Source organism: Camelus dromedarius, chromosome 15 (genome assembly GCF_036321535.1).
Source record: "Camelus dromedarius isolate mCamDro1 chromosome 15, mCamDro1.pat, whole genome shotgun sequence".
Lineage (NCBI taxonomy): Eukaryota > Metazoa > Chordata > Mammalia > Artiodactyla > Camelidae > Camelus > Camelus dromedarius.
This window is the reverse complement of record NC_087450.1, coordinates 29348454-29376358: the sequence shown is the minus strand read 5'-3', so window position 1 is coordinate 29376358 and position 27905 is coordinate 29348454. Positions and strand designations below refer to the sequence as shown.

At 37.2% G+C, this 27905-nt stretch overlaps 1 long non-coding RNA gene across 3 annotated transcripts in view; it reads right to left on the bottom strand.

Annotated features, from left to right (window-relative positions):
- Window positions 1-27905, bottom strand: part of LOC105092355 (uncharacterized) — a 286171-nt gene that overhangs the window by 256751 nt on the left and 1515 nt on the right. The gene's annotated exons all lie outside the window — the stretch shown is intronic.

The following is a 27905-nucleotide window of genomic DNA, read 5'->3' as shown; positions in this document are numbered from 1 at the left end:
ATCTGGATGCTAGAGATGCTCATGACTACAGGATTCATCACTGTTCCTAGGCCTCTTTAGTGGACAGAGATATGAAAATTTTTAAATAAAATTTTAAAAATATCTTTCTATTGTAAAACAACACACAGCTACAGAAAAACATACATTTTGAACATAAAATATCTCTGAGTTAATATTGATATTCCCAATTCAAATTCAGGATGATAGTTTTTTTTATTTAACCCCTCCTGTATTTAGTCTTCCTTACTGGAAATCCTGGTATTCAAGGGCAGAAGGTAAAACACAGTTCAAATATCCCATAATTGCTGTTTATCTTACCCTGTGTTATATAAATCACAGGCTCAGAAAAATACAAATAGAATTACTGAGAACAGATTTTTAAATTTCCCATATTCGTCTCCCCATTGTCCTCCCAGTTTTAATAGCTGTACTGTATCTACATTGTCAGAGAGCCACCACATACCATACTCTCCCTTTTAATCGTTATTTAATCTTAGCCTATATGTGATTATTTGGTTACTACTCATGAGCAGGCCTAATGTCAATGTCGCTTTAGTCATTTTGTTGTCTAAAGCTTATTGTGTAATAGACTCCTCAGAGAGCAAAAGAGTGAAATTCTCGGAGTTCTTCCATGTTGATAAACACTTTAATCTGTGTGTGTGTGTGTGTGTGTGTGTGTGTGTGTGTGTGTGTGTGTGTGTGTGTGTGTGTGTGTGTGTGTGTGTGTGTGTTTTAACATTTTTTATTGATTTATAATCATTTTACAATGTTGTGTCAAATTCCAGTGTAGAGCACAATTTTTCAGTTATACATGAACATATATATATTCATTGTCACATTTTTTTCTCCATGAGCTACCATAAGATCTTGTGTATATTTCCTTGTGCTATACAGTATAATCTTGTTCATGTATTCTACATTTTTGAAATCCCGTCTATCCCTTCCCATCCTCCACCCCCTTGGCAACCACAAGTTTGTATTCTATGTCTATGAGTCTGTCTCTGTTTTGTATTTATGCTTTGTTTGTTTTTGTTTTTGTTTTGTTTTGTTTCAGATTCCACATATGAGCGATCTCATATGGTATTTTTCTTTCTCTTTCTGGCTTACTTCACTTAGACTTTTCTGTGTTTTTAATACTTGATGGTCAGTTTTGCTGAATTTATCCTTGATTCACATTTATTTTCTTTGAGTGTCTTAAATATGTTACTCCATTTTTGTCTCGCATAAAGTACTGACAAGTCAGATAATAACATCATTGTCTTTGGCATATGAATTACATGCTCCTTTTGCTTAGATACCTAAAGGATTTTTTTCCCTTTTTTCTTTAAAGTCAATAATTTTACTAAATTATGTCTTGGTATTGGTTGTCCTGGTGGATATTCTTTGATACATGGTATATTCTTTCAACATGTAATTTAAGTTCTTTTTTCTTTTTATTTCAGTGAAGTTTTCTAAAATTGCATTTTTTAGTATTTGATTTGTTCCCTCACTTTGATTTCTTTTTTGAGGACCTCCTATTATCTGTATATTGGATCTTCTTTGTATTTATTTTTATTTTATTGAAGTATAGTCAGTTTATAATGTTGCATTAATGTCTAGTGTACAGCATACTTGTCTTTAATTTGTCACTTTCTCTTGAGTTGTTTCTAAGTCTTTTAACTTCTTCATTTTAAAAATTCTTACTCTTCTCATCTTTTATTTCTGTTAAGATATTATTTATATGTTCTCTTATGTTCCTTTATAGTTAAGACTTCATTTCTAAAATGATTTTTATTTCATTTTTTAATTCTAAGTTCAAAATAAAATGTGATTTTTTTTATGTCAATATCTTTTAGATTATTTTTCTTAATACCTTTTAGATTATTGTGAAATTAAAGGTTTCTGGTTTTGATGTGTTCTGTGGACACGTTTCTGATATAATTTCATTGAAGTGATGTCAATCTGTTCCTCATTCCCTCCCCCTCTTTTTAGTATATTAACTACTTTATTGCCCATTTTTGTGTGAAAAGAGTTTCTCTCAATTTTTAAAAGGAGGCATGGTTCAGAGTAGCTTTGCTAACTTCATTGAGCTTTCTCTTTTGTTTTCATTAAGTGTTTAAAAATTAACTGCTTGCTGTCAGAGATTTCCTGGCTGTGATTCTTCCCTTTCCTTCATCTGTATTGTGTTTATCCTGATAGTTGTGATTCCACTCTCAGAAGTCTGGGTCAGGATCTACTCTGGAAGGGAGCCCTAGCTGGTAGTTTAAAGAGTTTATTGGGACCAATCTTTTCTATTCCTTTCCATCCAACACTGTAGGCCTCTCACATTCAACTGCCTTTGGACTGGGGGAAATACCTCCCAATTTCAGCTGCTATTCTCATACTGGTCTTTTGCCTTTCCAGTGAATATCTGTTGGCTACTTTTTCTACTCTGTTTTCAGGTTCATCAGAGGCCCTATTGCTTTCCTCTGCTTTCTCCCACACAAATGGCAGGTCTTGTGGATTTTGGTGGCTTGTTCTCATTTGCTTGTATTTTGGGTTTTCTGAGGATACTCTACCACCTAATTTTATGGAAAATGATCTTGGTTTTGCTATCTAGTGGTTCTATTTGTTGTTATATGGGGATCTGGAAAGATTAACAAACTATGTCACTGTTGCCATCATCCCAGAATCTTTTCAATCCTAAAACATTTAAAACTGTATATTTAAAGCACAACAGTATTGTCCAGCATATAGCCCATAAGAAGATCGCCTCCTGACTCAGCAGGTTGCATCATAGATCTGAGAGCTAGACAGAGCTTCAAGGAATCATCTGGTCCAGCTCCTAGTGGTCAGGCAAGAAAAGCATTACCCTAAAATCAGAATAGGTAGCAACAGCACTCTGAGATTAAGTATAAAGTAGAATCTACTATTCACCAGTTTTAAATTTTCATGTTTTCTTATAGGGTTCACATAAAACTCTAAACGTATAAATATACCACAGAATAATACTCATTCAAATTAAACTTAAACATACAAACAGTTCAACAGTACAAACAGCAAGTTTATGTAACATTTGGGTATGGATGAGAGTTAAAATTTCTATATTAATTATAGTCATGAATTAGAAATATTAATTTAAAATAGCTATTTTTTAAAACCAAATCTGAGAATCAGCTAAGAGTAATATCCAATTCAATCAAGTCATGAATAGCTTTTTGAGTGAGCCAGAATATTTTAATGCAAATTCTTTTGAATTAACTAGTAAATAAAATCTCTAGTGATGGTAAAATATTGAACTAACAAATGATAGACGGATTTTTTTAAAAAAAGAAAGACAGCTCTCCATAAGATGGAAATAACCTAAAAGCAAACAGAACATGTCATTAATATAGTCCTTCATTATCTAGCATAGCCTATAATGGAGAAAATGGCAAGTATAATTCTGTTATCTTACCACAGGCAATACACACACACACACTGTAAAATCCATCTCTTCATTTTCTGGTTGAAAAGATCATTGTAGAAAAGGAATACCAGGGAGTGGAGGTCATGCTGATTTATTGGCAATTAAACCTGCAGGATTTCTGCACTCCCTTCAAAACAAAGTATCTGAGGCTACTCAGTCAGGATGATTACATAGTGGGCTATCTACTAAAACCCAGGAGTCTTTCTGTTAGTGCACAACAGATATAATTGACTTGGCTGTATTTAGAAGATTACTGCTATTTTCTATGCAGATTCTTGTTGTATCTTCTCCAAACTGCCTAGGCCGAAAAAATCACCTTGTTCGTCAGTTTAATAAGCAGACTCTTACCAAGTGGTATATAATTCTGGTTGGGTGTATAAGAACTTCAGTACAAATACAAATATGGACTCATTTAAATCAAGCAAATGTATTACTGAATCCATATAATCTGTCTATGGTGCCTCAACCCCAGCCTAATGAAATATTTGAGATGATGTTTTTAAGGTTTGATACTTATGGGCTGAATGTTTGTGTCCCCCAAAATTCATGTTGAAATTCTGACCCCTAATGTGATGGCATTAGGAGGTGAGGCCTTTGGGAGATAATTCGCTCATGAGGGTGGAACTTTCATGAATGGGATCAGTGCCATTATATAAGGGGCCCTAGAGAGCTCTCTTACCTTTTTTTTTTTTTTTTTTTGGTCATATAAGGAGACAGCAAGAAGTCAGCATAAAACCCAGAAGTGGGCTCTCACCAAAACCCAACAATGCTAGCACACTGATTTGGGAGTTTCAGCTTCCAGAACTGTAAGAAATACATTTCTGTTTTTTATAAGCCATCCAGTCTATGGTACTTTGTTGTGGCAGCCCAAACTAAGACAATCCTAGTGTAAATTCACTAGCTTTTATCTATTCTATGTCTAGATACAACCTAGGTTACCTAGGCTAGCTGCTTATACGTGGTGCCATTTATATGCAGACATTTCCACTTGTCGTACAAATGGTGACAGGTCGGCTTAGGTTCTAGGAATGATGGAATCTCAGCAAAGAGAAAGAAGGTAGAAATAGTTGGCTGAGAGTGGGGAAAAGTGATCAGGTTAACATTTTTGCCTTTGCCCAATCTTGTTATACCTGAGTTGGTTCTACTCCTTAGAAACAGGAATATGGCTGCTGTACATGGTGTCACATAGGATTATGTGACTCAGGCACTAGCCTGCCTCCACCATTCATAGCTTTCTCTTCCTCCCTGCTAGACTGTACTGCTAATGTCTCAATTATTCATCCATCCATTTCATTCATGCACTCAGTGAATATTTATTGAGACTTTAATATATGCCAATTACTGTTCTAAGCTCTTGCAATATATCATGGCTTTGTAATGTACTGTTTCTAAAATTTGTTTTTATTTATTATTTATTTTAGAAAATATAGAATATAAAGAAGAAATTTTAATCTGCATTATAATCTCAACAAATACTATTAAGGATTTCACTGTGTATCTTTTTAGTTTTTTTTTTAGCTTTTCTAATGTTTTTAAGTTGAAATATTATAGGCATACAAAATATTAGAGATTGATATATAAGCACTCATGTACCCAGTACACAGTTCAAAAAATAAATTATTCTACCAACTGTTGAAGGCCCTTTCCAAGTTGTATTCAAATTTGTCATTTTCAGGGATTACCACTATCATGAATTTTATTTTTATTTTTTTACTACATAGTATATATGAAATGTAGTACTGTAGTATATTTTTGGTACAAATATGTGATATATAAGACTGTTGGCCTGTTTTTAAAACTTTATATGATTATCATTCCAAATATATTCTGCAATATGCTTTTATCCCTTACCATTGTTTTTGAGATTTATCATGTTTATGTATATAGTTCCACTTCACTGAATTTTAACCATTGCATCATAGATATCCTAGTAGATGAATATGCTGGAATTTATTTACTCTTTTTACTATAAATTGACATGTAAGTTGGCTCTAATATCTTGTTGTTAAAAACATGCAAAGACCATTCTATTCATAGCAACTTGAGTACATGAGGGGGAATTTCTCCAGGATATATACTCAGTAATAAAATTACTGGAACAAAGGTACACATATCTATTTGGATATTACAAAATGGCTCTTCAGAGTGGTTGCATTAACTTAACTCTCCTGCCAGAAATATAAGTAATGTACTCTTAAAGTGTAAAGAAATGCAGCCATACTCACACTCATGCATGTACTGTATGTATATGGTATGGACGTCATATGTATGTTCAAGACTCAGAAGATCCAAGCCTTAATATTCCCACCTGGCTCTCTTTCCTTATCTTCTTTGCCCTGACCCAATTCCTTTCACCTTCTTGTCCTTCAAGGCCCTGCTCCAGTCCCTCAGGAGACCTTTTTTATCACCACATTTCTCCTGTTCCTGACCTTCTCAGGCAGTCTCTCACATATATTCACATCTATAAGGTGTATTTAGTGTTTCAGGGGTCCATGCTCTAGCTCCACATCATATAATCACCTCCTCAAAGGCAGGAACCATCCTGAGGATTTACTGGCATCTTCCAGAATCCAGTGCCATATTCATCATGGGTTCTTGATGAGACTTGTGAATTGTTAATAGAGTGAAGTCAGTTTCCTTTTGAAACTGAGCCCTCCCAGGTACAAAAGACTTTCTTTGTCCCCAGTCTCTTGTTTGTAGGAAAAAGGCTTTCAGCCTCCTATATCTCCCCTGAGTTCCAAAGAGTAGATTCAAATTAGGGAAGTGAGGGAACGCAGAAACAAAGGAAAAGTAGTCAAGAAACAATAGTGCAGCAATGGGGCAGGACCCTGCTTCCTCCTGAGGATGGGCATAGCAACCTGAAACATATCTCTGAGTACTACAGGAACTAAGGCCCCCAGGTGGAGGATGGTAACTTCAGGCTGAGCACAAGATTTCTGGAACACTGCCCTATTACCTCACCACCAACCAAGCAGAAAAAAGTCTGCACACAGTGGAAGATAATGAAGACTCTGATCCACTCCCCCAAATGATTCTCCCTTTAAAAACTTTCATGGTTAAGCAGAATCTTCAGAATTGGTTTTTGGACACAGGTCTGCTATCTCCCCAGGTTGCTGATCTCCTGAATAAAGCAACATTTACATTCCTACCAGTACTTGTCTCTCAAATATTGGCTTTTCGAGGAGTGAAACCTGAGCTTGGTAACATTTCCCTCAATAAGATATAAAATTTTCAGATTTATTTTCTTATCAGATTTTATTGAAACTTCTTTTGTTTTGATAGCAGCATGGTGTAGTGAAAAGAAAGCAGGCTTTCAAGTGGATAGAACTTCAAAGTGGGTTTGAATCTCCACTCTTACACTTTATTGTATTTAGCAAATTATTAAACCTCTACCACTTTTCAGGTGGGAAAGATGGCATCTGTCTCTCATGGTTGCTGAGAAAATGAAACAGGATAACATAGGTTAAACATGATTACCATGATCTCCTGCATATAGTAGGTGCTTGGTAATTGTTAATGTTCTTCTTTTAATTATCGCTCCTCTCTCTTGTCTGCATTCCAAAAATTCTATCACTACCAATTAATTATTTGGGATTCCTAATTTACAGGTATTTTAAGTCCCTTTTCTACTGTAAAGGAGTTCATTAGGCACTTTGTCCCAGGACAGAGAAATGTGATGAAAACCTGTTACCAAGGTATATAGTAGGGCACTGAAAGGGACACTCCTAACCAAGGTAATCTTACCACCTGGACTAAGGGACCTACTGAGTATTTGATTGACTCCTAAAAGGAAAGAAATGTATATGTGTGTGTGTGTGTGTGTGTGTGTATAATAATATATATAATTGTCCAATAAATACATCTATATATATCTCTATACTTTCATCTATATTTGTATCACTGTGTTATATATCTGTATACATCTTCTTATACTGGGACACTTAGTACACATATTGTCTTAGTCTATATGGGCTGCTATAACAGGACACCATAGACTGAGTAGCTTAAACAACAGAAATTTATCTCTCAGAGTTCCGAAGACTGGGAATTCCAAAATCTAGCTGCTTGCAGATTTGGTGTCTGGTAAGAGCCCATTTCCTGCTTCACAGACCACCATCTTATTGCTGTGTCCTACATGGCCAAAATGGGTAGGCACTTTGGAGGTCTCTTTTATAAGGCACAAATCTCATTAATGAGTGCTTCACCCTCATGACCTGATTATCTCCCTAAGTTCCTACCTCCAAAATACTATCATTTTGGAGATTAGGTTCCAGCATATGAATTTTCAGGGGTCACAAACGTTCAGTCTATAGCACATATAGAAAGTAATGGTGTCATGACACTGGAGATACCCTGCCTCTCTCTAGAGTGAATGTGCTTTTTACTATAGGCCTTCTAAAATATTTTTAGACTACTGTATAACATGTTATTACCTAAAATATTTAATTACTTTTTTTAATAATAAAAATCTCAATACCAGTAAGATTGCCTCAACATAGTCCAGTTGATTTCCTTCTTATGTGTATCCACATCAAGGTACATTCTTTGATGGGTATGGAGCTAGAAAACAGCTAGTTCATTCTGAATTAGTTACCTGAAAAAGCTATTGGAAAGCCTCAGCCACTCTTTTACTAATTAAAGTAGAGCTATCCTAGATCACTGCAGGACCTAGCTAATTTGAGATTAAGAAAAAATCATTCATTAGGAAGTGTGAGAAATGTCTTAGGGTTGATTTTATTTAAATGTCAATGTGAATTGATCATTAGTGTTTGTGAGAGCCATGCAAATAACACCACCTAAGAGGCTAAACCAACATGGAATTGTTTTAGAGCAATTAATTCACTTTCAATTTTCTTGTATTAACACCACCTTATTTCCCTAACGTAGATAGACAATTTGTTTTACAAAAAAAATCAACCAAAAACTGCCATATTCTGCCAACAAGATTACAAGAGTGAAAAAACAAACCCTTAGTCAAATGCAAATTGTAGTCATATTAGAATGCTAACGAGCTAAGTGATAAACTATGGGTCAAATTTCCCCTTTTTCAGCTTAAATAGTATTTGCAAAGGCTTATTTCTAAATGTTTGTGAAACCCAGGAACAACAACAATTAAGGTTTACTACATGAATATTATCTGTTCAGCAATATGAAAAGTTAATAGATGGGACTAAACTAAAATGAGACACAGTTCTTTCTAAAGATCTACAAGTTACTGAGAAACGGGGCTTAAAGGAAGCATACTTAACTATTCTAAATTTGGAGTGAAATCTTTTTGAAATTTCTTATTTATGATTTTTTTTAAAGGTCTGTTTTGTCTAGTCGAAGGAAATTTAAGGAGGAGCCAAAGAGAAAAATAGTAAAGAAATAAAGTTGAAAAGAGAAGAGCTGGCCAAGATGGTGGAGAAAAGAGACTCACAGCTTGCTCTCTCAAACAAATACACCAAGAATTACATCTACGAACCCACTGAAAGGGACACTCTTTCATCTAAACAAGGTAATCTTACCACCTGGACTAAGGGACCTACTGAGTATTTGATTGACTCCTGAAAGGAAAGAAAACCTACTGAACTCTGGCAGAGTGTCTCTCACTTCTAAATACAGTCAGATTATCACAAAATCTGGTAAGAGAAAAAAAGAAAAAAATTAGTGCAGGACCAGTCCTGCGGGGAGGGAGCAGCATAGGAAGATAAACACCTTCACAACGGGACTCCCCTTCGCCAGCCGGGAGGTCAGTAGGGACAGAAGCGGAGATTTTGAGGCTCAGAGGAGAAAGTGGAAGCCACTTAGCAGACAGAACTAAGGGAAACTGACATGGGGGGGGGGGTCCCTGCGATCCCCAGCTCTAGACGCAAGATGGCAGGGAAAAGATGGGACTGGATGCTAGAGATCGGTGAGGAGCCTGGGCAGAAGGCTGGGGCACAGAGGCAGCCTCAGGGGACTGAAAGGCGAGTGAGTTCTGGCTGGGGGTGTGTGTCGAACAGAACAGCCTGGGACCCCCATAAAAAAGCATCACTTCTGGTGTGTGGGGGTTGGGGGAGGCACAACACAGCCACTCCATAGCTGCTTTCTTGGATTGGTTCCATTGTTGGTGTGTTCTCAGGAGAAGAGAGGTGGGGCTTGTAGGTGGGGCTGAAGGTGGGACAAGTTTCTAGAAACATAAAGTCCACCAAAACTGAATCAAGAAGGAACAGATCATTTGAACAGACCAGTCATTAGAAGCGAAATAGAATCAGCAATTTAAAATACCCCTCTGCAAACAGAAGTCCAGAACCAGATGGCTGCACTGCAGAATTCTATCAAACATACAAAGAGGAGCTCATACCAATCCTTCTCAAACTCTTCCAAAAGATTGAAGAGGAGGGAATACTCCCAAACTCATTCTATGAAGCCACCATCACCCTGATACCAAAGCCAGACAAAGACACTACCAAAAAAGAAAACAATAGGCCATTATCGTTGATGAACATAGATGCAAAAATCCTCAACAAAATATTAGCAAACAGAATCCAACAGCACATAAAAAAGATTATACACCATGATCAAGTTGGGTTCATCCCAAGGACACAAGGATGGTTCAACATATGCAAATCAATCAACATGATACACCACATGAACAAGAGAAAGGACAAAAATCATACGATCATCTCAACAGATGCATAAAAAGCATTTGATAAAATTCAACACCCATTTATGATAAAAACTCTAACCAAAGTGAGTATAGAGGGAACATATCTCAACATGATAAAAGCTATTTATGACAAATCTACACCACCATAATACTCAAAGGTGAAAAGCTGAAAAGTCTTCCTGCTAAAATCACCTCACACCAGTCAGAATGGCCATCATTAGAAAGTCCATGAACAATAAGCACTGGAGAGGGTGTAGAGAAAAGGGAACCCTCCTACACTGTTGGTGGGAATGTAGTTTGGTGCAGCTGTTATGGAAAACAGTATGGAGATTCCTCAAAAGACTAAAAATAGACGACATATAATTCAATCCCACTCCTGGGCATAAATCCAGAGGAAACCTTAATTCAAAAAGATACTTGTACTCCAATTTTATAGCAGCACTATTTACAATAGGCAATACATGGAAACAACCTAAATGTCCATCAACAGATGATTAGATAAAGAAGCTGTAGTATATTTATACAATGGAATAGTACTCAGCCATGAAAAGGAATAAAATAATGCCATTTGCAGCAACATGGATGGCCCTGGAGAATGTCATTCTAAGCGAAGTCAGCCAGAAAGAGAAAGAAAGATATCATATGATATCACTTATATGTGGAACCTAACAAAAAGACAAATGAACTTATTTACAAAATAGAAACAGACTCACAAACATAGAAAACAAACTTATGGTTACTGGAGCAAGGGGAAAGGGGTAGAAAGGATAAATTGGGAGTTTGAGATTTGCAGATAATAACTAATATACATATAAAATAGATTAACAACAAGTTTATAGTGTATAGCACAGGGAACTACATTCACTATCTTGTAGTAACTTATGGTGAAAAAGAATATGAAAATGAACATATGTATGTTCATGTATGACTGAAGTATTATGCTGTACACCAGAAACTGACACAACATTGTAAACTACTACACTTATATATATACACATATATAACATATATGTATAAAAGTTGAAAAGAAATATGTTATCATGAGAAGGAATGCTTAGAGATGTAAAGTTCTCTATCTTGTCCACTTATCAAAGAAGTCTTTCTGGATTGAAACTACTCCCAACACCACATTTCACCCTCTCACAAAGCAGCTATGTGCTTTTAAAGGATATTTCTATAAATATTCACTACCTTTTATATGTTCGTGTTCATTTTATAAGTTCCTTAAAATCCAAAGCAAGTGTGATTGTATTTTGCAGCATTCAGCTCAGCTCCTTGTCTGAAGATCAAGCTTGAGAAAGCGGGGTAAAGACCCAAGAGGGCAAGAAGGTGAGGTAGTAAGAGCCTGAAAATGGGGTCACATGGATGTCTCCCATTTTCTGTATACCTGTGTCCATCCAACCCCTCTGCCACTTCCACAAGCTGGGTAAGTTATTGAATCTCCCTGAGCCTTTGCTTTGACAATTGTAAAAGGGAGATAATAAACGTCTTTAGACCTTAGACTTTAGGTCAAAGACAGTGGTCTCAACCTTGGCTGCACAATGGAATCACCTAGAGAACTTTAAAAATACTGATGACAGGGTCTCACCCCCAGAGCTTTTAAATTCACCAGAGAGGTTGTTGCCAGAGTATAAGGAGCTTTAAAACTCCCTAGGTGATTGTAATGCACAGATGAGGTCAAGAAATAGTGCTTCCAGTGTGTTAAAAGAATTAAATAAAACAAAGAAAACCAGTACCTGACAAGTAACAGGTCAAAAATAATTTGTTTTCTTTTTGATCCAGTTGGTTTTTCTGTTTGTATTGGTAGTTGTATTTGATCCTGGCTGGAAGCTAAGGGACAGAGGGTGAATTTTATTCAAAGATTTGTTTTATTGTTTTTTTAATTTAAATTTGAAAAAATTTTAAACTTACAAAAAAGTTGCAAGAACAGTACAAAGAATTCTGATACACCTTCCACCCAGATTCTCCAGCCATTAACAATTAACTACATTTGCTCTATCACTCTTCTATATTCTCTTTATAATTTTTTTTCCCAAACCAGTTGAGAGGAAGTTGCAGAAAACATGCAACTTTACCCCTAAATAGCATGTATTTATTAAGAATGAAGGCATTCTCCTGCATAACTACAGGACAATTATTTGGAAATTTTAATATTCATACAATCCAATTATCTAATCTATGGTCCATATGTAATTTCTCCAATTTTCCCAGTACAGTCCTTACGGCATCTCTCCCATTCACCACCCCTCCACCACCACATTCAGGACCCAGTCCAAGATCATGCATTATAGTTGGCTGTTATGTCTCTTTAGGTTCTTTTAATATGACATAATACCTCTGCTTTTCATGATATTGACATTTTTTGAAAAGTACAGGCTAGTTGTTTTGTATCCTGTGCCATCTTTTTTGTAAGTGTACAATTTAATAATTTTTAGTAAATATATAGAGTTGTGTAGCCATCATTACAATCCATTTTTATAACATGTCCATCACCCTCCCCCCAAAAAATTCCTTTTCCCCACTCCCACCCCCAGCCCTAAGTAACCACTAATCTACTTCCTGTTTCTATAATTTTGGCTTTTCAGAATGTCAAATATTAGAAACATACAGTATGTGGTCATTTATGTCTGACTTCTACTTAGCCTAATGCTTTTGAGGTTTATCCATTTGTAGCATATCCCTGTAGTCTGTTCCTTTTTATTGCAGAGCAGTAGTGCTGTATGGGTGTACATATTGGTAGGCAATTTCTAAGATGTCCCTCAGTGACCCTTGCCTCCTGATCTTCATGCCCTTGTGCAATTTCTTCCCACTGAGTGTGGGCTGGACCTAGTGACTCACTTCTAATGAACAGAAAGTAGTGGGCTGTCACTCCTGAGATTAGGCTATAAAAAGAGTGTAGTTTCCATCTTGGTGGCTCTCGTTCTCTCTCTCTTTCTTGAATCCCTCACTCTGAGCTACCATGTTGTGAGCAGCCCTATGGAGAGATCCACATGACAAAGAACTGATGTTTCTGGCCAACAACCAATGAGAAACTAAGGCATGCTAACACCATATGACTGAGCATGTAAACAGACACCACCTCCTCTGCAGTCCGGCCTTCAGATGAGACTGCATTCCTGGCCAGCACCTTGTTTGCAACCTTAGGAGAGACTAAGCTAGAGTTACTCAACTAAGAAAGGTCTAGATTTCAGACACAGGAATGGTGAGAAAATAAACGTTTGTTGTTTTTAGTTGATTTGGTCATAGCAATAGATAACTAATATACTACATTTTGTTTATCTATTCACCAGTTGATGGACATTGGATTGTTCCGGGTTTTGGCTCTTCTGAATAATACTGCCATAAACATTCACAAACATGTCTCAAAGGACTTTTCTTATGGCACCAAGTCCACCCAGCTTGTACCATTGCCACAGTTCCAAGTACAACTTGGGTATTTCCACTGTTTTGTTGCTAAAGCAGTTTCTTATCTTGTCAAATAAAATTGTGCAATTTACCACCTATGCCCTTCAGTAATATTTTAAATCAGAACACAGTATGTTGAAGAAATAAACCGACAATTTTAAAAACCATTAGGGTCTGATATACACAGAGCACTAACTACTTCTTGATAGTGAGAGTATTAATGTTTCAGGATATTAAAATATAATTTGGTGATAACAGTGACTGTTTAATTTTATTTTAAACTAGATACATGTACAGGGTAAAGGGTAGTTTTGTGCCTAGGAGAATAAGGGTCATACATTTTTTTCCACTCCATTTAGGGTCATATTTTCTTTTGCCACTTCTCTGCTCTCCAAAGCATATGTTTCTTAGAAAAAAAAGCATTTTTAATCTACTACACCTTCACAGTGGTACTGGCACTCCTTTAATTCTTAACTAGGGATACAGTAACCATGACTATGCTTTCAGTATTTTCTTTGCACAGCCAAGACATGGACTATTTTCTAATAGTTAGCACCTAATGAACACTTACCATGTGCTGGCACTGTTCTAAACCGTTCAAATGCATTCCACTTCACTTAATCCTTACAATGATCTTAATCATCACAATTCTATGAGGTCAGTACTCGTAACAGGATGGCTCCTTTGCACAATTCTAGGGGATGCCATTCACATTGTAGTCTATATGAATGAGATCCCCGGAATTGTATACTGCTAGGCTACTGGTATTGTCTATTAGACTATCTACTTTACAGATGAAGAGGCACAGAAAGGTAAGTTATCTTGCCCAAGTTTACCAACTTTGTAAGTGTCATAGCCAGGATTTGCAACTGGGTTACCTGGCTTCATTCAGGGTATGAACTCATAACCACTGCACTCATCTAAAGAATCTTAATTTTTGGTTTAAAAAAAGTCACGTTAGCTATGTTATGTTAGATGATTATTTCTAGGACATTGTTTCTCAAGGAGTGGTCCTTGGACAAGGTAGATCAGTATCACCTGGGTTTGTTAGAAATGTGAATTATAATGACCTGCCCCCATCCCAAATATACTGAATCAGAACTTCTGGGATGGGACCCAGAATCTGTGCTTTAACAAACCTCCAGCTGGTTCTGGCGCATGCTCAAGTTTAAGAACCACTGTTTTAGGAAATAAATTGATTTTTTTTAAAGGAAAAAATATATTTTAAAAAAGTTTCTATTTGTTTTAGACCAAGTTTTATTTCAAGTACCTACTAAAATTTGTTCAAGTGTTTATTATACTCTTGATCTGTACTATAAGAATTACTGATCTTACAGAATTCAAGGAGAAGGCAAGGGTGGGAACAGGGTAGTCACTCTTTCCAGCTCCCCTGTGAAAGTGATACAGTTAACCACTCCCTAGGTTTCCTTGTCTCCTCTCTCAAATATTCAAAAAGGAGAATTTGACTGGTTTAGCTACAAAATAGGGTACATCTCCTTGGGCCAGCCAAATGTCTGCCCATGGCTTATTTACCAAAGTCCAGAGGAGGGGTAGGGTCACACAGTACAAACAGGCCAGCAAGGTCTCTACAGTGGTGGAGGCAAGAGTCAGAATCTTTTAGAACAGAGGATGGGTAAAATCAATGATCTGCATCTCTAATACACAATTTATGTTTTAAATTATGTGATAAACAGAGAAGAATGCATTTCATTCTATCACGTTTCTGGCTAGAGAACACAAGCCCAACACAGAGCATTGGGTGAGATTCAATGCATTTCTCCATTAAGTGGCAAGACAGACACGCAAGAAAGGCAGAATAATAATTAAATAATTAAAGGGGAAAATTATTTCCTTTGCCCTATTAACTGAATTAAGGTTACCATTTTTTTTAGGGGGGAGGGTATAGCTCAAAGTGGTAGAGCACATGCTTAGCATGTATGAAGTCCTAGGTTGAATCCCCAGTACCTCCTCATAAAAAAAAAAAAAAAAAAAAAAAAAAGTAAATAAATAAATCTAATTACCTCCCTCCCCCCACAAAAAAAAAAAAACCTAAAAAAAAAAGAGCTTACCATTATTTTTTAACAGAATGTGAAAAGCAGTATTTACCAGTGAGAAAACAAAGCCAATGGTAGTTCAGACTTGTTCAAAGTGACACCATCATTGGCTGACTTATACATTGTATCTAGCTATTTCTTGAACAGTGTACATAACCTTTGAATAAATCATAACTGGGACTGTTCTGGCAGCCCTGTTTCTACCATGTTACATTCTCCCCAGCCACAGTTAATTGGATCACAGGTAGAGAACTGACTAAGGAGAAAAAAGCCATTTCAGCCAATAAGACTTTCTACCTCAATATTTTGGTAGCAGAGGCACATTAATGGTAGAGCACTAGAGCAAAGGTCTCTAAATCTTGATCCTGAGAGTCCCGAAATGTATTGATTCCTGTCCTTCCCTTTTCCTTTGTGAAATGCAAAATGATATTTTTATAATACAAATTCTTTAAAAATAACATATTATTTAACAACACCCATATAGATGGTAAAATCTGTAAAGGATAATAACAGAATGATTATCTCAAAAAAGCAATTTAACAGTTACCTCTGCAGGGCAGGGAGAAAGATGTGTTCTGAGAGGTGTAAACCAGAGGTTTTTAAGGAAGAGCAGTGTTCTATTTCTTAGTCTGGGTGGTGGTTACTATATATTTATTTTTAATATGTATTCATACATGTATATTTTATACATTCTTGTTCTACATGACATAATTTCTCAAAAGGAAAAAAAAATTTTACTTGAGTAAATTCAATAGGTCTCTATTCATTTCATGCAAATATGTTCCAAGACCCATAGTTATTAAAGACAATTTAACAGTAGTAGTATTCATTCAAATAAATAAAGTGTGTGTGTGTGTGTGTGTGTGTGCATGTGTGTGTGTGTTTAAAGCATGCTGTTCAAACTTCATTGGATTCTAGGGTTGGAAGAAACCTGAGAAATCTTCTAATTACTTGAAGGTCTTTATTTAATAAAGATAAAATTAATAACCAGAAAAGTTAAATAACTTTCCCATTTTCTTCTTCTATCTCAGAATCCTGGGTTCTTTCTAGTAAACTACCACTTTCTAACAAAAGAAGGGCAAATGCATATTTCAAAGATTCAATTATTTTAACACTTATTTTATTCTTAGAAGACTTGACTGCCTCAGAACTGAAAATAAATTCTATGTGATACAGTATCTATACAGAAGCAACATTTTATAACATGATTGCTAGATATCAAGTACATCCAGAAAAGAAATTACTGCAATTTAAAATGGAATTTTACTGACAACTACTAAATTTTCTTCCCTGCTTATTAATTTTAAATCATACAATAAAGTGAATTTAATGATACAGCAATTCTTATGGGTATGGGGAAAATTGCTTCCCCTTTGCTAAACCCATCAAAGGTAATTGAAGATTAATAATAATATGTGTTGTAAAAATTGGCTTATTTTCACTAATGGAAGATGCATCACCACTTCTGATGTTATAACTTGTTACTTAGAAAGGAAAAAGAAATGGCAATGCCTACAGACAGGACTGGCCACATTACTTTCAGGGCCTAGTGAAAAATGGAAATATAGTGTCTAGTTCAAAAAATAGAATAAGGGCCAACACACAGCAATTTTAAAGATACTAAAATATAAAACATTTTTCTTTCTTCTTTCCTCTCTCTCAGATCATCACGGTGTTTCTTTTATTTGCTACTTAATGTCTTGCTGCCTTGCACTGGGATACTTTCAGGGCCTAAGCCACTCAAAGGTGCCCTGGGGCACCATTCCACAAATGTGTGCACTTATACTCACCAGCTGCCAGGTTCACCTCTCACCAGCTGTGCCCTGGGTAGGGGCAGAAAGTCATCTTCCCTTCCCATGGCCTGCCACACTAACCCGTGCCAGATGGGCGATCCCCAAAAGATTGCAACCTCCACTCTAGGAGGCACTTGGTACCTGGATATGGGGAGGGCTAGCTTGCCCCTGCCAAAGACACCCACCAAAAGCACTGTGACGTGTGGCCACTATCATGCCTGCCCCAAGATTCTGCAGGTGCACGTGCTGGACCCTTCCCCCACCCAACAGGAACCCAGGTCCCTGCTGGACGTTACTGGTAGAATACAACCTCCTCCACTTCCCCATGACCAAGCTGCCACTGTAGGCAGGGGCAAAGAGGAGGGCAAAGGGGAGGGCAAGGCAGGGCTTGGGGTGTCAGGGCATGGGAGAGCCAGCAGTTGAGAACCCATTCTGGAAGGTCAGCAGATGGCAGGAGGTGGGACCACATGTGAGTTAAGGAGCCAAGCCCCCATCACATGTTCCATTGTCCCAACAACTTCACTTACAAAACACACAAATTCAAAGATAAAATTATTAAGAGGAAATACAGACATTATATCCCAAAAGTGGACCCTCTGAGCACCAGGCCCTAAGGGAATGTACTAGTCACATACCTGTGACGCCAGCCCTGCTCACAGAACTACAGTCACTTCCAGAGCATGCCAAAAATGAAATCACAAATACCTGTGTGTATTTGTGTATACACATTTATGTCTGTGTTGAAATAATTTTTTAGATGAAAAAACTATTGCTGGCAGGATTCAAGTCAAGTTATAGTGCCAAGCAGTAAAAATAATAAAGGCACTTCTTCCAAAAACATTCTTTCTTTGATAAACAGAGGGGAAAACATTGTGTACAAAATATTTAAAATTTTTAAGGATTTTTTAGCTACCATATGAAATACAGACAATTATATGTCTATTTGTGGAGGCTTTCAGGTCCTCTATTGTAGGGAACTATCCATTTCTTCTACCACCTAGAATATCATTTCTTTCTTCCCTAATGCACTTCATTTAGTAATCCCCACTGATCTTCAATACTCAGTCAAATCCCATCTTTTCCTTCAAGCTTTCCCCAACTATCTCAAAGTTATCTGTAGTTTGCTTGTCTCTTGTTTACCACTGCTTATGGTTTATTACCTTTTGGTAATACGTACATTGAGTTCCCAAGCCAGAACTTTATTTAAGGAGACCTCTGTGATCTTTTAGTATTTCCTGTGCTTTTTATTTCTTTATCTTCTTATTCATGGCTTAATAATCTTATACTGCATAAACCTAATCAACAACTTAATAAAAATAGGGCTCCAATATGTTATTAAGAACTTGCTTAAATGAGAACAAAATTTTCATTGGAAATAAAGGAACAGCAGAAGATGAGGATATCCGTGATCATAAAACCTTACGCCAAGAATGATATTAAGCAAAAATGTGATGAAATTGAGTAGAATGTAATCCAATCTTGCACACAAAGGAGCAGCACCTTCAACTATGTCCTCTCTCGATTGCCAGGAGACACACTGTTGCCAATGCCTGTTTGCAACTGGCAGTATGTTTTGCCTCCAAACATTTCTGAAACTCCTGTTTCATCCTAACTATAAATACTTCCCCTTTGCCTTTTCTTTCAAGGCTTTTTATTACAGGAGCTAACTAACCTCAACAAGTGTGTTAATGACGGATGGGATGGACCCTACCAATTTCTCCCTGCCAAGGCAACATTTGTACATTTAAAACAGGTATTTTGGGGAGATAGATTCCTAACTAAAAAGGAGGGCTCTAATTACATGAATTTTTGTCATTTTTATGGTCTCTGTCCTAACACTTCTCTCAGTTACTTGAATAGATCTTTATTAGTTCTGCTAATCCTACACCCAAAATTTTCCTTCTGTAACCCTGTCACGGAAGCCTCCATTTTGGCCCCATGTCAACCATGAAGTAGGACTCAGAACATATTCAAATCCCTTCTAAAGAAACTCCACTCCTCAAATTTTTATAAGCAATGTAGATTTTACTGAAGATTTTGTAAAGGAGCTAAGAGAGGATTTTATAAACCATGGCATATAGCACACAATTTTACTAATGTCCCCACTCCAATTTGCCTTTTTTCTCTTGTCCCTTGAGAGAAGGGGTAACAGAGATTCAACATTTTCCCATAGAGGGACCAACTGCCAGATTATCTATGCACTAGTGCTTCTATTCTCTCCGTTATTTACAGCAATAGTCCCAATCTAGACTTATTGGTCTGAGAATGAGTGTCTCTCAGCCAATATGTAAGACCAGGTAGTCCTAAAAGTAATGGATATCTGGACATAAAAGATCTGTTCTGTGCATAGATTGGGTGTGATTGAGGACTGGAAAGAAAGTGGAAATGGCATAAGTGTATGTTAAACAACATGAGGAGCATGGGTGCTTAGGTGAGGAAATATGCATGTCAGTTTAAAATAGAGTTGTATTTAAGACGTTTGGGGGTTTTATCACAGCATGAAGAGGAAACCGAAAACAAAGAGAAGTAAAAAGAAAATGGAAAACCCCTAAGTCATGCAATTATTGGATTTGTTAAAGTATCATCAATTTCATTTAGTCTTTGTCTAAAAAAGTGCAACAAACCTGTAACCACAAAACTAATTAATTAATTTGACAAATATTTGTTGAATGTGTACCATATGTCAAGCAGTGTTCTAGATGCTTAGAATTTATCAGTAACCAAAACAGAGATCGCTGCCCCTGTGATGCTTACGTTCTCCGGCCTGGTGTGGGGGGAGGGGGACAGACATAAGCAAACATAACAAATAAGCTATCTAGTGTGTCGTAAGATGATGACTACTATGGGAAAACTAAAGTACACCAAGGGAAAGGGGAATGGGATTCCTGGGATGTGGCTGGTGGTAATTTTCAGTATAAAATTAGGAGGTCAAGGCAAGCCTAAAGAAAGTGAGATAGTTAGCTAAGCAGATATCTGGGAGAAGAACATTCCAGGTGAAGAGCAAAGGTCACAGGGCAGAGTGTGCCTGCCATTGTCATCAAAGGGTAGGGAGGCCTATGGTGGTAGTAGAGGTGGGGTTAGATTATGGAAGACTTTGTAGGCTATTACAAGGACTTGAAATGGGGAAGCCATTGAGTAGTTTTGAGGTGAGGAGTAACACGAACTGACAGATTTTAAAAGGATCACTCTGGCTGCTGTCGTAAGAAATATTGTGTGGGGGAAAGAATAGAAGCAGGGAGTTGGGGGAGGCTATTAAAGTCATTTGTTGAGAGATAACTGTGGTTTGACGAAGGTAGTGCAGTAGAGGTGGGGAGAAGGGATCCGATTCTAAACATATTTCGAAGTTATGAGAGAAACTGAGGCACTAAGGATGACTCCAAGGTTTGGGGCTTGCACAATTAAAAAGATAGAGTGAGGCAACTGACCATAGTTACTAAAAACGCCTGATTCTAAATGTAACACTGCTGTGGAACAAAAAGTTGCATTTGCCATCATATAATTCGGAATCTCTTTATTACTCTCTGCTTTCCTTAAATATTTGTCTCATTTATTAAAAATGATTTTCACAACTGCAGTATTTTGAAGAAACTTTATTTACTAGATAGCCTATAGCTGCAGGTAAGTTTATTTTACTCTTCCAACAGTGGAAAAGAAAACAGTCTTCTCTAGCTTCATATGTTCAATCCATTTAGACAATTTCTAAAATTGAAGTAGGTTGACTTTTCAGTTGTTTATTTAAAAACAACATAAATAGTAGCTAACATTTATTGAGCACTTATTATTGAGCACACCAGGCCATTGCTAGATTGTTTCATACACATTTGCTTCACAGCACCCCTCTGAGGTTGGGAATTATCTTCACTGTAGACATGAAGAGGTTTAGAAAATGTTGAACTACTTTGCCTGGGCTAGGAAGTAGCAGATCCAGGATTCAAACCTAAGTCTAAGTCTAGGGCTTTTAAAAACTGCACACATTGTCTCTCTAATTCACTACTAAATAAAAAGGCATGTGGAATGTTAGCACTTTTTTGTTTCTGAGAATTACTGAAGCTTCAGATTTGCCTCTGTCTTAGTTCATTTCAGCTGCTATAACAAAATATAACAGACTGGGTGGCTTATAAACAACAAAAAAATTTTTTTCTCACAGTTCTAGAGTCTGTGTAGTCCCACAGTTCAGTGTCCAGTAAGAATCCAATTCCTGGTTCATAGATTGCCATCTGCTCACTGTAATCTGACATGGCAGAAGGGAAAAGGGACCTCTGAGGGATCTTTTTATTAGGGCACTAATCCCATTCCTTAGGGCTCCACTCTCATGACCTAATCATCTTCCAAAGTTCCCACCTCCTAGAACTATCACATTGCGCATTAGGGGTCAATAGATGAATTTTGGGGGACACAGACATCAGCCTACAGCATAGAAATGAATATAGTTTTAAATGTGGCCATATTTTAATGGAGTTTCATGGGTTACAATCTGAGCCCAGTTTCCCCATCTTTAAGCTGAGAGAAAGGATCTAAATCAGTGATTTCCAAGTCTTTAAAAATTCCATCTCTCTCAAGGCAGGATGTATCGCATCACTAACAGGGATTCATTATAGTGGAAGTTCTCAATGAGGTAGAAGTGGAAGAGGGCCTGGGAATTTGACAGAGCCTAGCCCTGAAGATTCTGATATTACTTCTATTCATTCTATCAGTGGTTTTCAAACTATTCCTGGAGGAACACTGGATGGCAATACCTGGGCTTTTCCAGCCCTTCTCTGTTTGTCAGCATCCACCCATCTTCAACCAGGGAATGTCCACTTTGATCATTTGATAGAGTTGGACTCCCTGTCATATTTCACGCAAACAAAACAAAACCACCACTGCTCTACTCTGAATGGTTTGAAAACTACTGTTCTAACTCAGTGCTTCTCATACTTTAATTTAGTGTTTGTGAATCATCTGTACAATCTTTAAAGATGCAATTCTTAACGAGTGGGTCTGGGCTGGGGCCTGAGATTCTGCATTTCTAATAAACTCTGGTGGTTCCAGTGCTGCCGAGTGAGCTCAGATCACGCTTTGTGTAGCAAGGACTAGAATGATCTCTAACATTGTTTAAACTCCAATAGTGTTTTGACTCAACCCAAAAGACTATTTATGAAAGATTTTCCCTACAATGATCTTAAGTTTACCAAAATGGTAAATTTTCAGTTTCTAGATTTCACCTCCCCCTCCCCTGAATCTCAGTCCATCTGCCTCTGTCTTTCCATCTATCTGTCTCGTTCTCTCAGTGCCTCTTCTCTCATTCTTTCCCTCTTTTGAAAGGTAAATATTCAATCTTCTTGACGTGCATTTAAAAATCTTTGTATGTACAGTGAACATTGTGCCTTAGCCAGTTCATCTCAGCAAGAGCTAACTATGGAGGGTCTGGGAAATTTGCCATAAGTGGGTTATTTAAAGGTAGCTACAGTGACATGCTCTCCTAAATTTAGTGGCTTAATGAACTTCTCCAGATTAAGGAGTAACTGTCTTGCACTCTCCCACCCTTTGTGTAAAAAATTTAGTGCATACTTAGACTGATTATTTTCTTTCCTGTGTTAGAACATTCAAACAATTCTTTTCTCAAAACAATTCCTCAGCTGCCTTTTCTCCACATTATCCTTTTTTCTACAGAGGGGAAGGGGTTATCCCCTCTCAGAACTTCCATTACCAGAGCTGACTCCCAACCCACCCCAACCCCAACCCTCTATACAGCCCTATGTCTCAGAATCCCACTGTCCAATGCAAGAGTCAACAAACTTTTTCTTGAAAGGTCTAGATAGTATAGTGTTTGGCTTTGCGGTCCGTAGGTTCTCTGGTAAAACTACTCAACTCTGTCCTTGCAAATGCCAAAGCAGACACAGACAATATGTAAATAACTGTGTGTGGCTGTGGTCCATTAAAACTTTATCTACAAAAGCAGCAGACAGCCATACTCCCTCCCCAACCCCACCACCATCCCCAGGCTGTAGTTTGCTGACCCCTGATCTACATGCTTGTTGAAACTATACCAGGCAGATTACAGCTCCTGGGAATTTGGAATTGGTACCCTGAGGCTGAGTTAATAATAACTATGGGTTGCTAAGCAGAAAAGTTGGGCAAACTGGGTGGGGGCAATTGGTGGAGAGCCAGGATCACTATTTGGGACACAGGCCACATACAAGCAGAAAGCAAGCAGAGAAGCCAATATGCAAAGAGAATAAAGCAGACATGCAAAGAGACTAGAGACCAGAAGATGAGAGAGAAAGGAGGAAGGCAGTTCTCGTAGAGTTGACTGTGCTTCCCACAGTTGTGTCTCATATTAATCCTTGCCTATTTTTACATTCATTCCTCCTTTCCTTTAGCCAGCTGGCACAAATTTCTGTTTCTTGCAACCAGATAACTCCTAAGTCAAGCAAACTTTTATACTTCAGACATTCCAAAGGATTGGCAGTTCTTTGACTTGAACAGTCATCTCTCACACAACCAGGCTTTGCTAGGTGCAGGGCCACTCCCCACCCCAACACTGCCACTTCTATTCTATATTCTTTTCTTTCTTCATAGTTTGCTCAGACATCATCTCCTGTGGCTGAGTTAGGACCTGGTTCCCATTGCTCCTTATGTGAAGCCTTATCACTGCACTTACAGTACCACATTTTATTTTCTGATTGGCTTGTCTGTTATGTTAACTGTAGCTTTCATCTCTGTGCTAAGTATAGGGCCTGGCATATAATAGGAACTTAATACATTTATTTAATAAACAAGATAAAGGTACACAATGGTAAACATATCTGTGAAACAGAGATATGTTCCAACCAGCCTGAAGGCTCAGGATCCTTGGATGTCCGTCCAGCTTCATAAGCCCAAATAGAAATAATATAAGTGATGAGTTTGTTCATATGTAAAGAATTATAGAAATGTACTCAATATGCCATTATACTCAACTTTGCTAATTAGTGTTGTTCAAACCTATATTCTTACTGAACTTTCTGTCTGCCTATTTTATCAGGAATAACACGTTAGCATCTCCCACTAAAATTACCAAATTTTTATTCCTCCTTAGAGTTCTGAAATTTTTGCTTTATGTATTATGAGGTTATGTTATTAGGGCAACACAAATTTAGAATTTTAAAAATCTTCCTGGCCAATTAAATCTTTATCACTATGAAGAATCTCTCTTTACCTTTAGTACTGCTTTTTGTCTTAGAGTCTACTTAATCTAATCCAGCTCTCTTTTGGTAGTATTGTATGGTTTAGTTTTTTCTATCCCTTTTCTTTCAACCTTTCTGCATCTTTATATTCTACATTTATCCCTTGTAAATAGCATGCAGTTGGGTTTTGATTTTTCTGTCCAGTCTGACAGTCTGTGCTAGCTGGTTACATGTATTGGTGGCCTCAGGTTCATCACACCTCCTAATATTTACATCTTTATATAGTTCCCTCTCCTTGACTCTGGGCTTGTAATGTGCTTTATCCAATAGAATGTGGTAGAAATGACTATGTGCTAGTTCCAAGCCTAATCCTTTTGGAAGCCCTGAGCTTGTGTATAAGAAGTTTGCCTATCTTCAAGGAGAGACTACATGAAGCGGAAGAAGTCATGAAACTACTTGTACAAAAACCAAAGAATTTAATCAACAGTGAGAACCAGTGCCCTACACAGATGATTTCAGTCAAGCTGGTCCAGCTGACCACCATTGGAGCCATACTGAGATGCCAGACATGACAATGAAGAAGCTATGTGGGATGTTTCAGCCCCAGCAGACATCACCCAGAAATGAGATGAGCCACTCCCTTTGTGTCCTATGCAAATTCCTGACCCATAGAATCATGAAATATAATTAAATGGTGGTAGTTTAAAGACACTAAATTTGGAGGTACTTTGTTACATAGCAATCGGTAATCAAAACAATCTTTTTCATTACATTAGGATTTACTTTCACTTAATGTAATTAGTAATATATTTAGGTTTAAATCTACCATCTTACTAAGTACTTTCTATTTGTCTTGTTGTCTGTTGTATGTCCTCATTTTTCTCCTATCTGACATTTAGATTGATTACTTTTTGTTACTCCATTCTGTCTCTTGAAAAATTGTTTGCAGAAAGGATTTGAGGCCTATGTTGCTCTGCTCCAGATAGCATTTTAGTATGCTTCCAACAAGGGCTTCAGGGCATTAGCTAAAAGGAATTATCCTAACCCAATCTAAGTCTTGAGATGTTTTTAAAATGAGATGTTTTCTCTTTACTTCTAGGATATAGCCATTTGGATTCCTAGTCCTAAGCAAAGGGGCTTCAACAGACCTCTCTTCCTTCCCCCTTAGTATACCCTGACTGTAATCATTGTCCTCCATCCCTGCTCATCCTCTCAGCAATCTTCTATGGAATGGATAAATGGATGTCCCGAGGCCTCCACCATTCCTCAGATCATAGCCTGGTAATTCCTATCTTGTTAGCTCTCTGATGCCTTTGGGCTGATTTTTTAAATATTTTACTGAGTTTTTCTACTGTCCTCAGGAGGAGGATTAGTCGCCAAATTACTGCCAATACCAGGGCTTATAAATATGATTAAATACAGATATTTGCTTTCAAAGACCCTTAAATAAAAAAAATTAAACTTTCATTCACAATTCTACCTTTTGAGTCCAAGTGGCAGATCAGTACTTAGGAATCTTATATCCTAGTGTTGGTATGTAACTTGAGGAAACTTACTTCGTTTACTGAAAAATACTATTGAACATCACTTCTGTTTCAAAAGCTATTCTAAGAAACTACACTATAAGGATGAAAAAGATATTACCATTGACCTCAAGGGGGTTGAAGTAGAGATTCCTTGTTGGTAAACCAGTTATTTTTAGTGACACATAAATATATGTGATACAATGATAAATACATTTAAAATATAAACATGTATATTTGAGTTCCTATCACTTCTCAGCCAAAACATGAGATTGTTTTAAACACTATATTTTCCAATGCATTTATCTTCTAGTAAAGTTTATTACTGAATATGTTGCTTGAAAGCATTTAGTTTTTTTGTTTGTTTTTTGTTTTTATTGAAGTACAGTAATTTACAATGTGTCAGTCTCTGGTGTACAGCACAATGTTCTAGTCATGCATATACACACACATACTCGTTTTCATATTTAGTATTTTGGAGAAAGAGTCCAAGCTTTAGAGAATATCTTAAATGTAAGGATCCTCTTTTTCCTAAAGAGTAAGCTCTGGTTTCCTAGCCTTTTTAGTCTTGTGAACTCTTGGGAAAAATCTACTCGCTCTGAATCATTATTATTTTTAACCAGAGATTTTCCTTGATAGGTATTCAAATTCCTCTAAAGCAGCCTCCAAGTATGCAGGTGTCCCTGGACTCTAAACTAAGTGTGACAGATTTCCTAAGAGACCTGAGCGAGCTTTATTGTCAGAGATTATTTAAATGGGCCCAGCCTCTCTGGTATGAATCAGTCAGCAGAGAAAACTTAGTGGATGAGGGTACAGTAGATTCAGTATTTGACTTGGATAAGTTAACATAAAGTTTCTGAATTTGTTTTCCCATCCATGATAGATTGGCTCCTAGATGATACCTCTCTAAAGTATATATAACTCCCAGCTCTCAAATTCTGTGATTCTTCTAGAGTTGAGGAGGACTGTTTGGTCACCTGAGTTTAAAGTAGATTAGAAGGGAAAATAGAAACTAACATTCACTACATCAAGTAAGACAGTAGTATAATAATCTATAAGGAGATGAATACCTATATTATGTTAGTGGCTACCATGATAACGACCAGCAGAGAGAAAACAAAACTGAGGTCTGAGGATGCTGTCACTTTCCAGAAGCCGCCTTCTCTCAGACTTTCTTCCTTCTTTTGTCTGCTCCCTTTCTGCTAAACTCTTCCTTTAGAAACTTCCTTGAATTTGTCTACATGAGGGGGCAACAGTGACTACTCTGAAGGAAGAAACTAAAGCAACTCTTGTACATTTGCCTTGTGGCCTCTGACTCTAAATGTATCTATGAGGCCCTTATAGTTTATGAGAGCTAGTGTAATGAGAAAAAAATGGAACCAGTAGATGACTCTGGACAAATTACAGAAACACAGTGTTTTCATCTGTGGAATGAGGGGCTCAAACACATCCATTTTTGTTATTATATATTGTAATACCTTAAATTTTTCTGTATCTCTGTCATCCCCACAACTTGACTTGCTTTATTGTCAGTAGGTGTTTGTTTCATACTCTGCTTACTTGATACTTAAAGTCTGGCACATAGTGAATATACAGTTAATATTCATTGTTCAGCGATAAATGCTGGAGAGGGTGTGGAGAAAAGGCAACTTTCCTACACTGCTGGTGGGAATGTAGTTTCATGCAGCCATTATGGAACATAGTATGGAGTTTCCTTAAACAACTAAAAATAGACTTACCATATCTATATATCCAGCATTCCCACCTCTGGGTATATATCTGGAGGGAATTCTAATTCCAAAAGATACATGCCCCCAATGTTCATAGCAGCACTATATACAATAGCCAAGACATGGAACTAACCTAAAAGTCCATCGACAGATGACTGGATAAAGAAGTTGTGGTATATTTATATAATGGAATA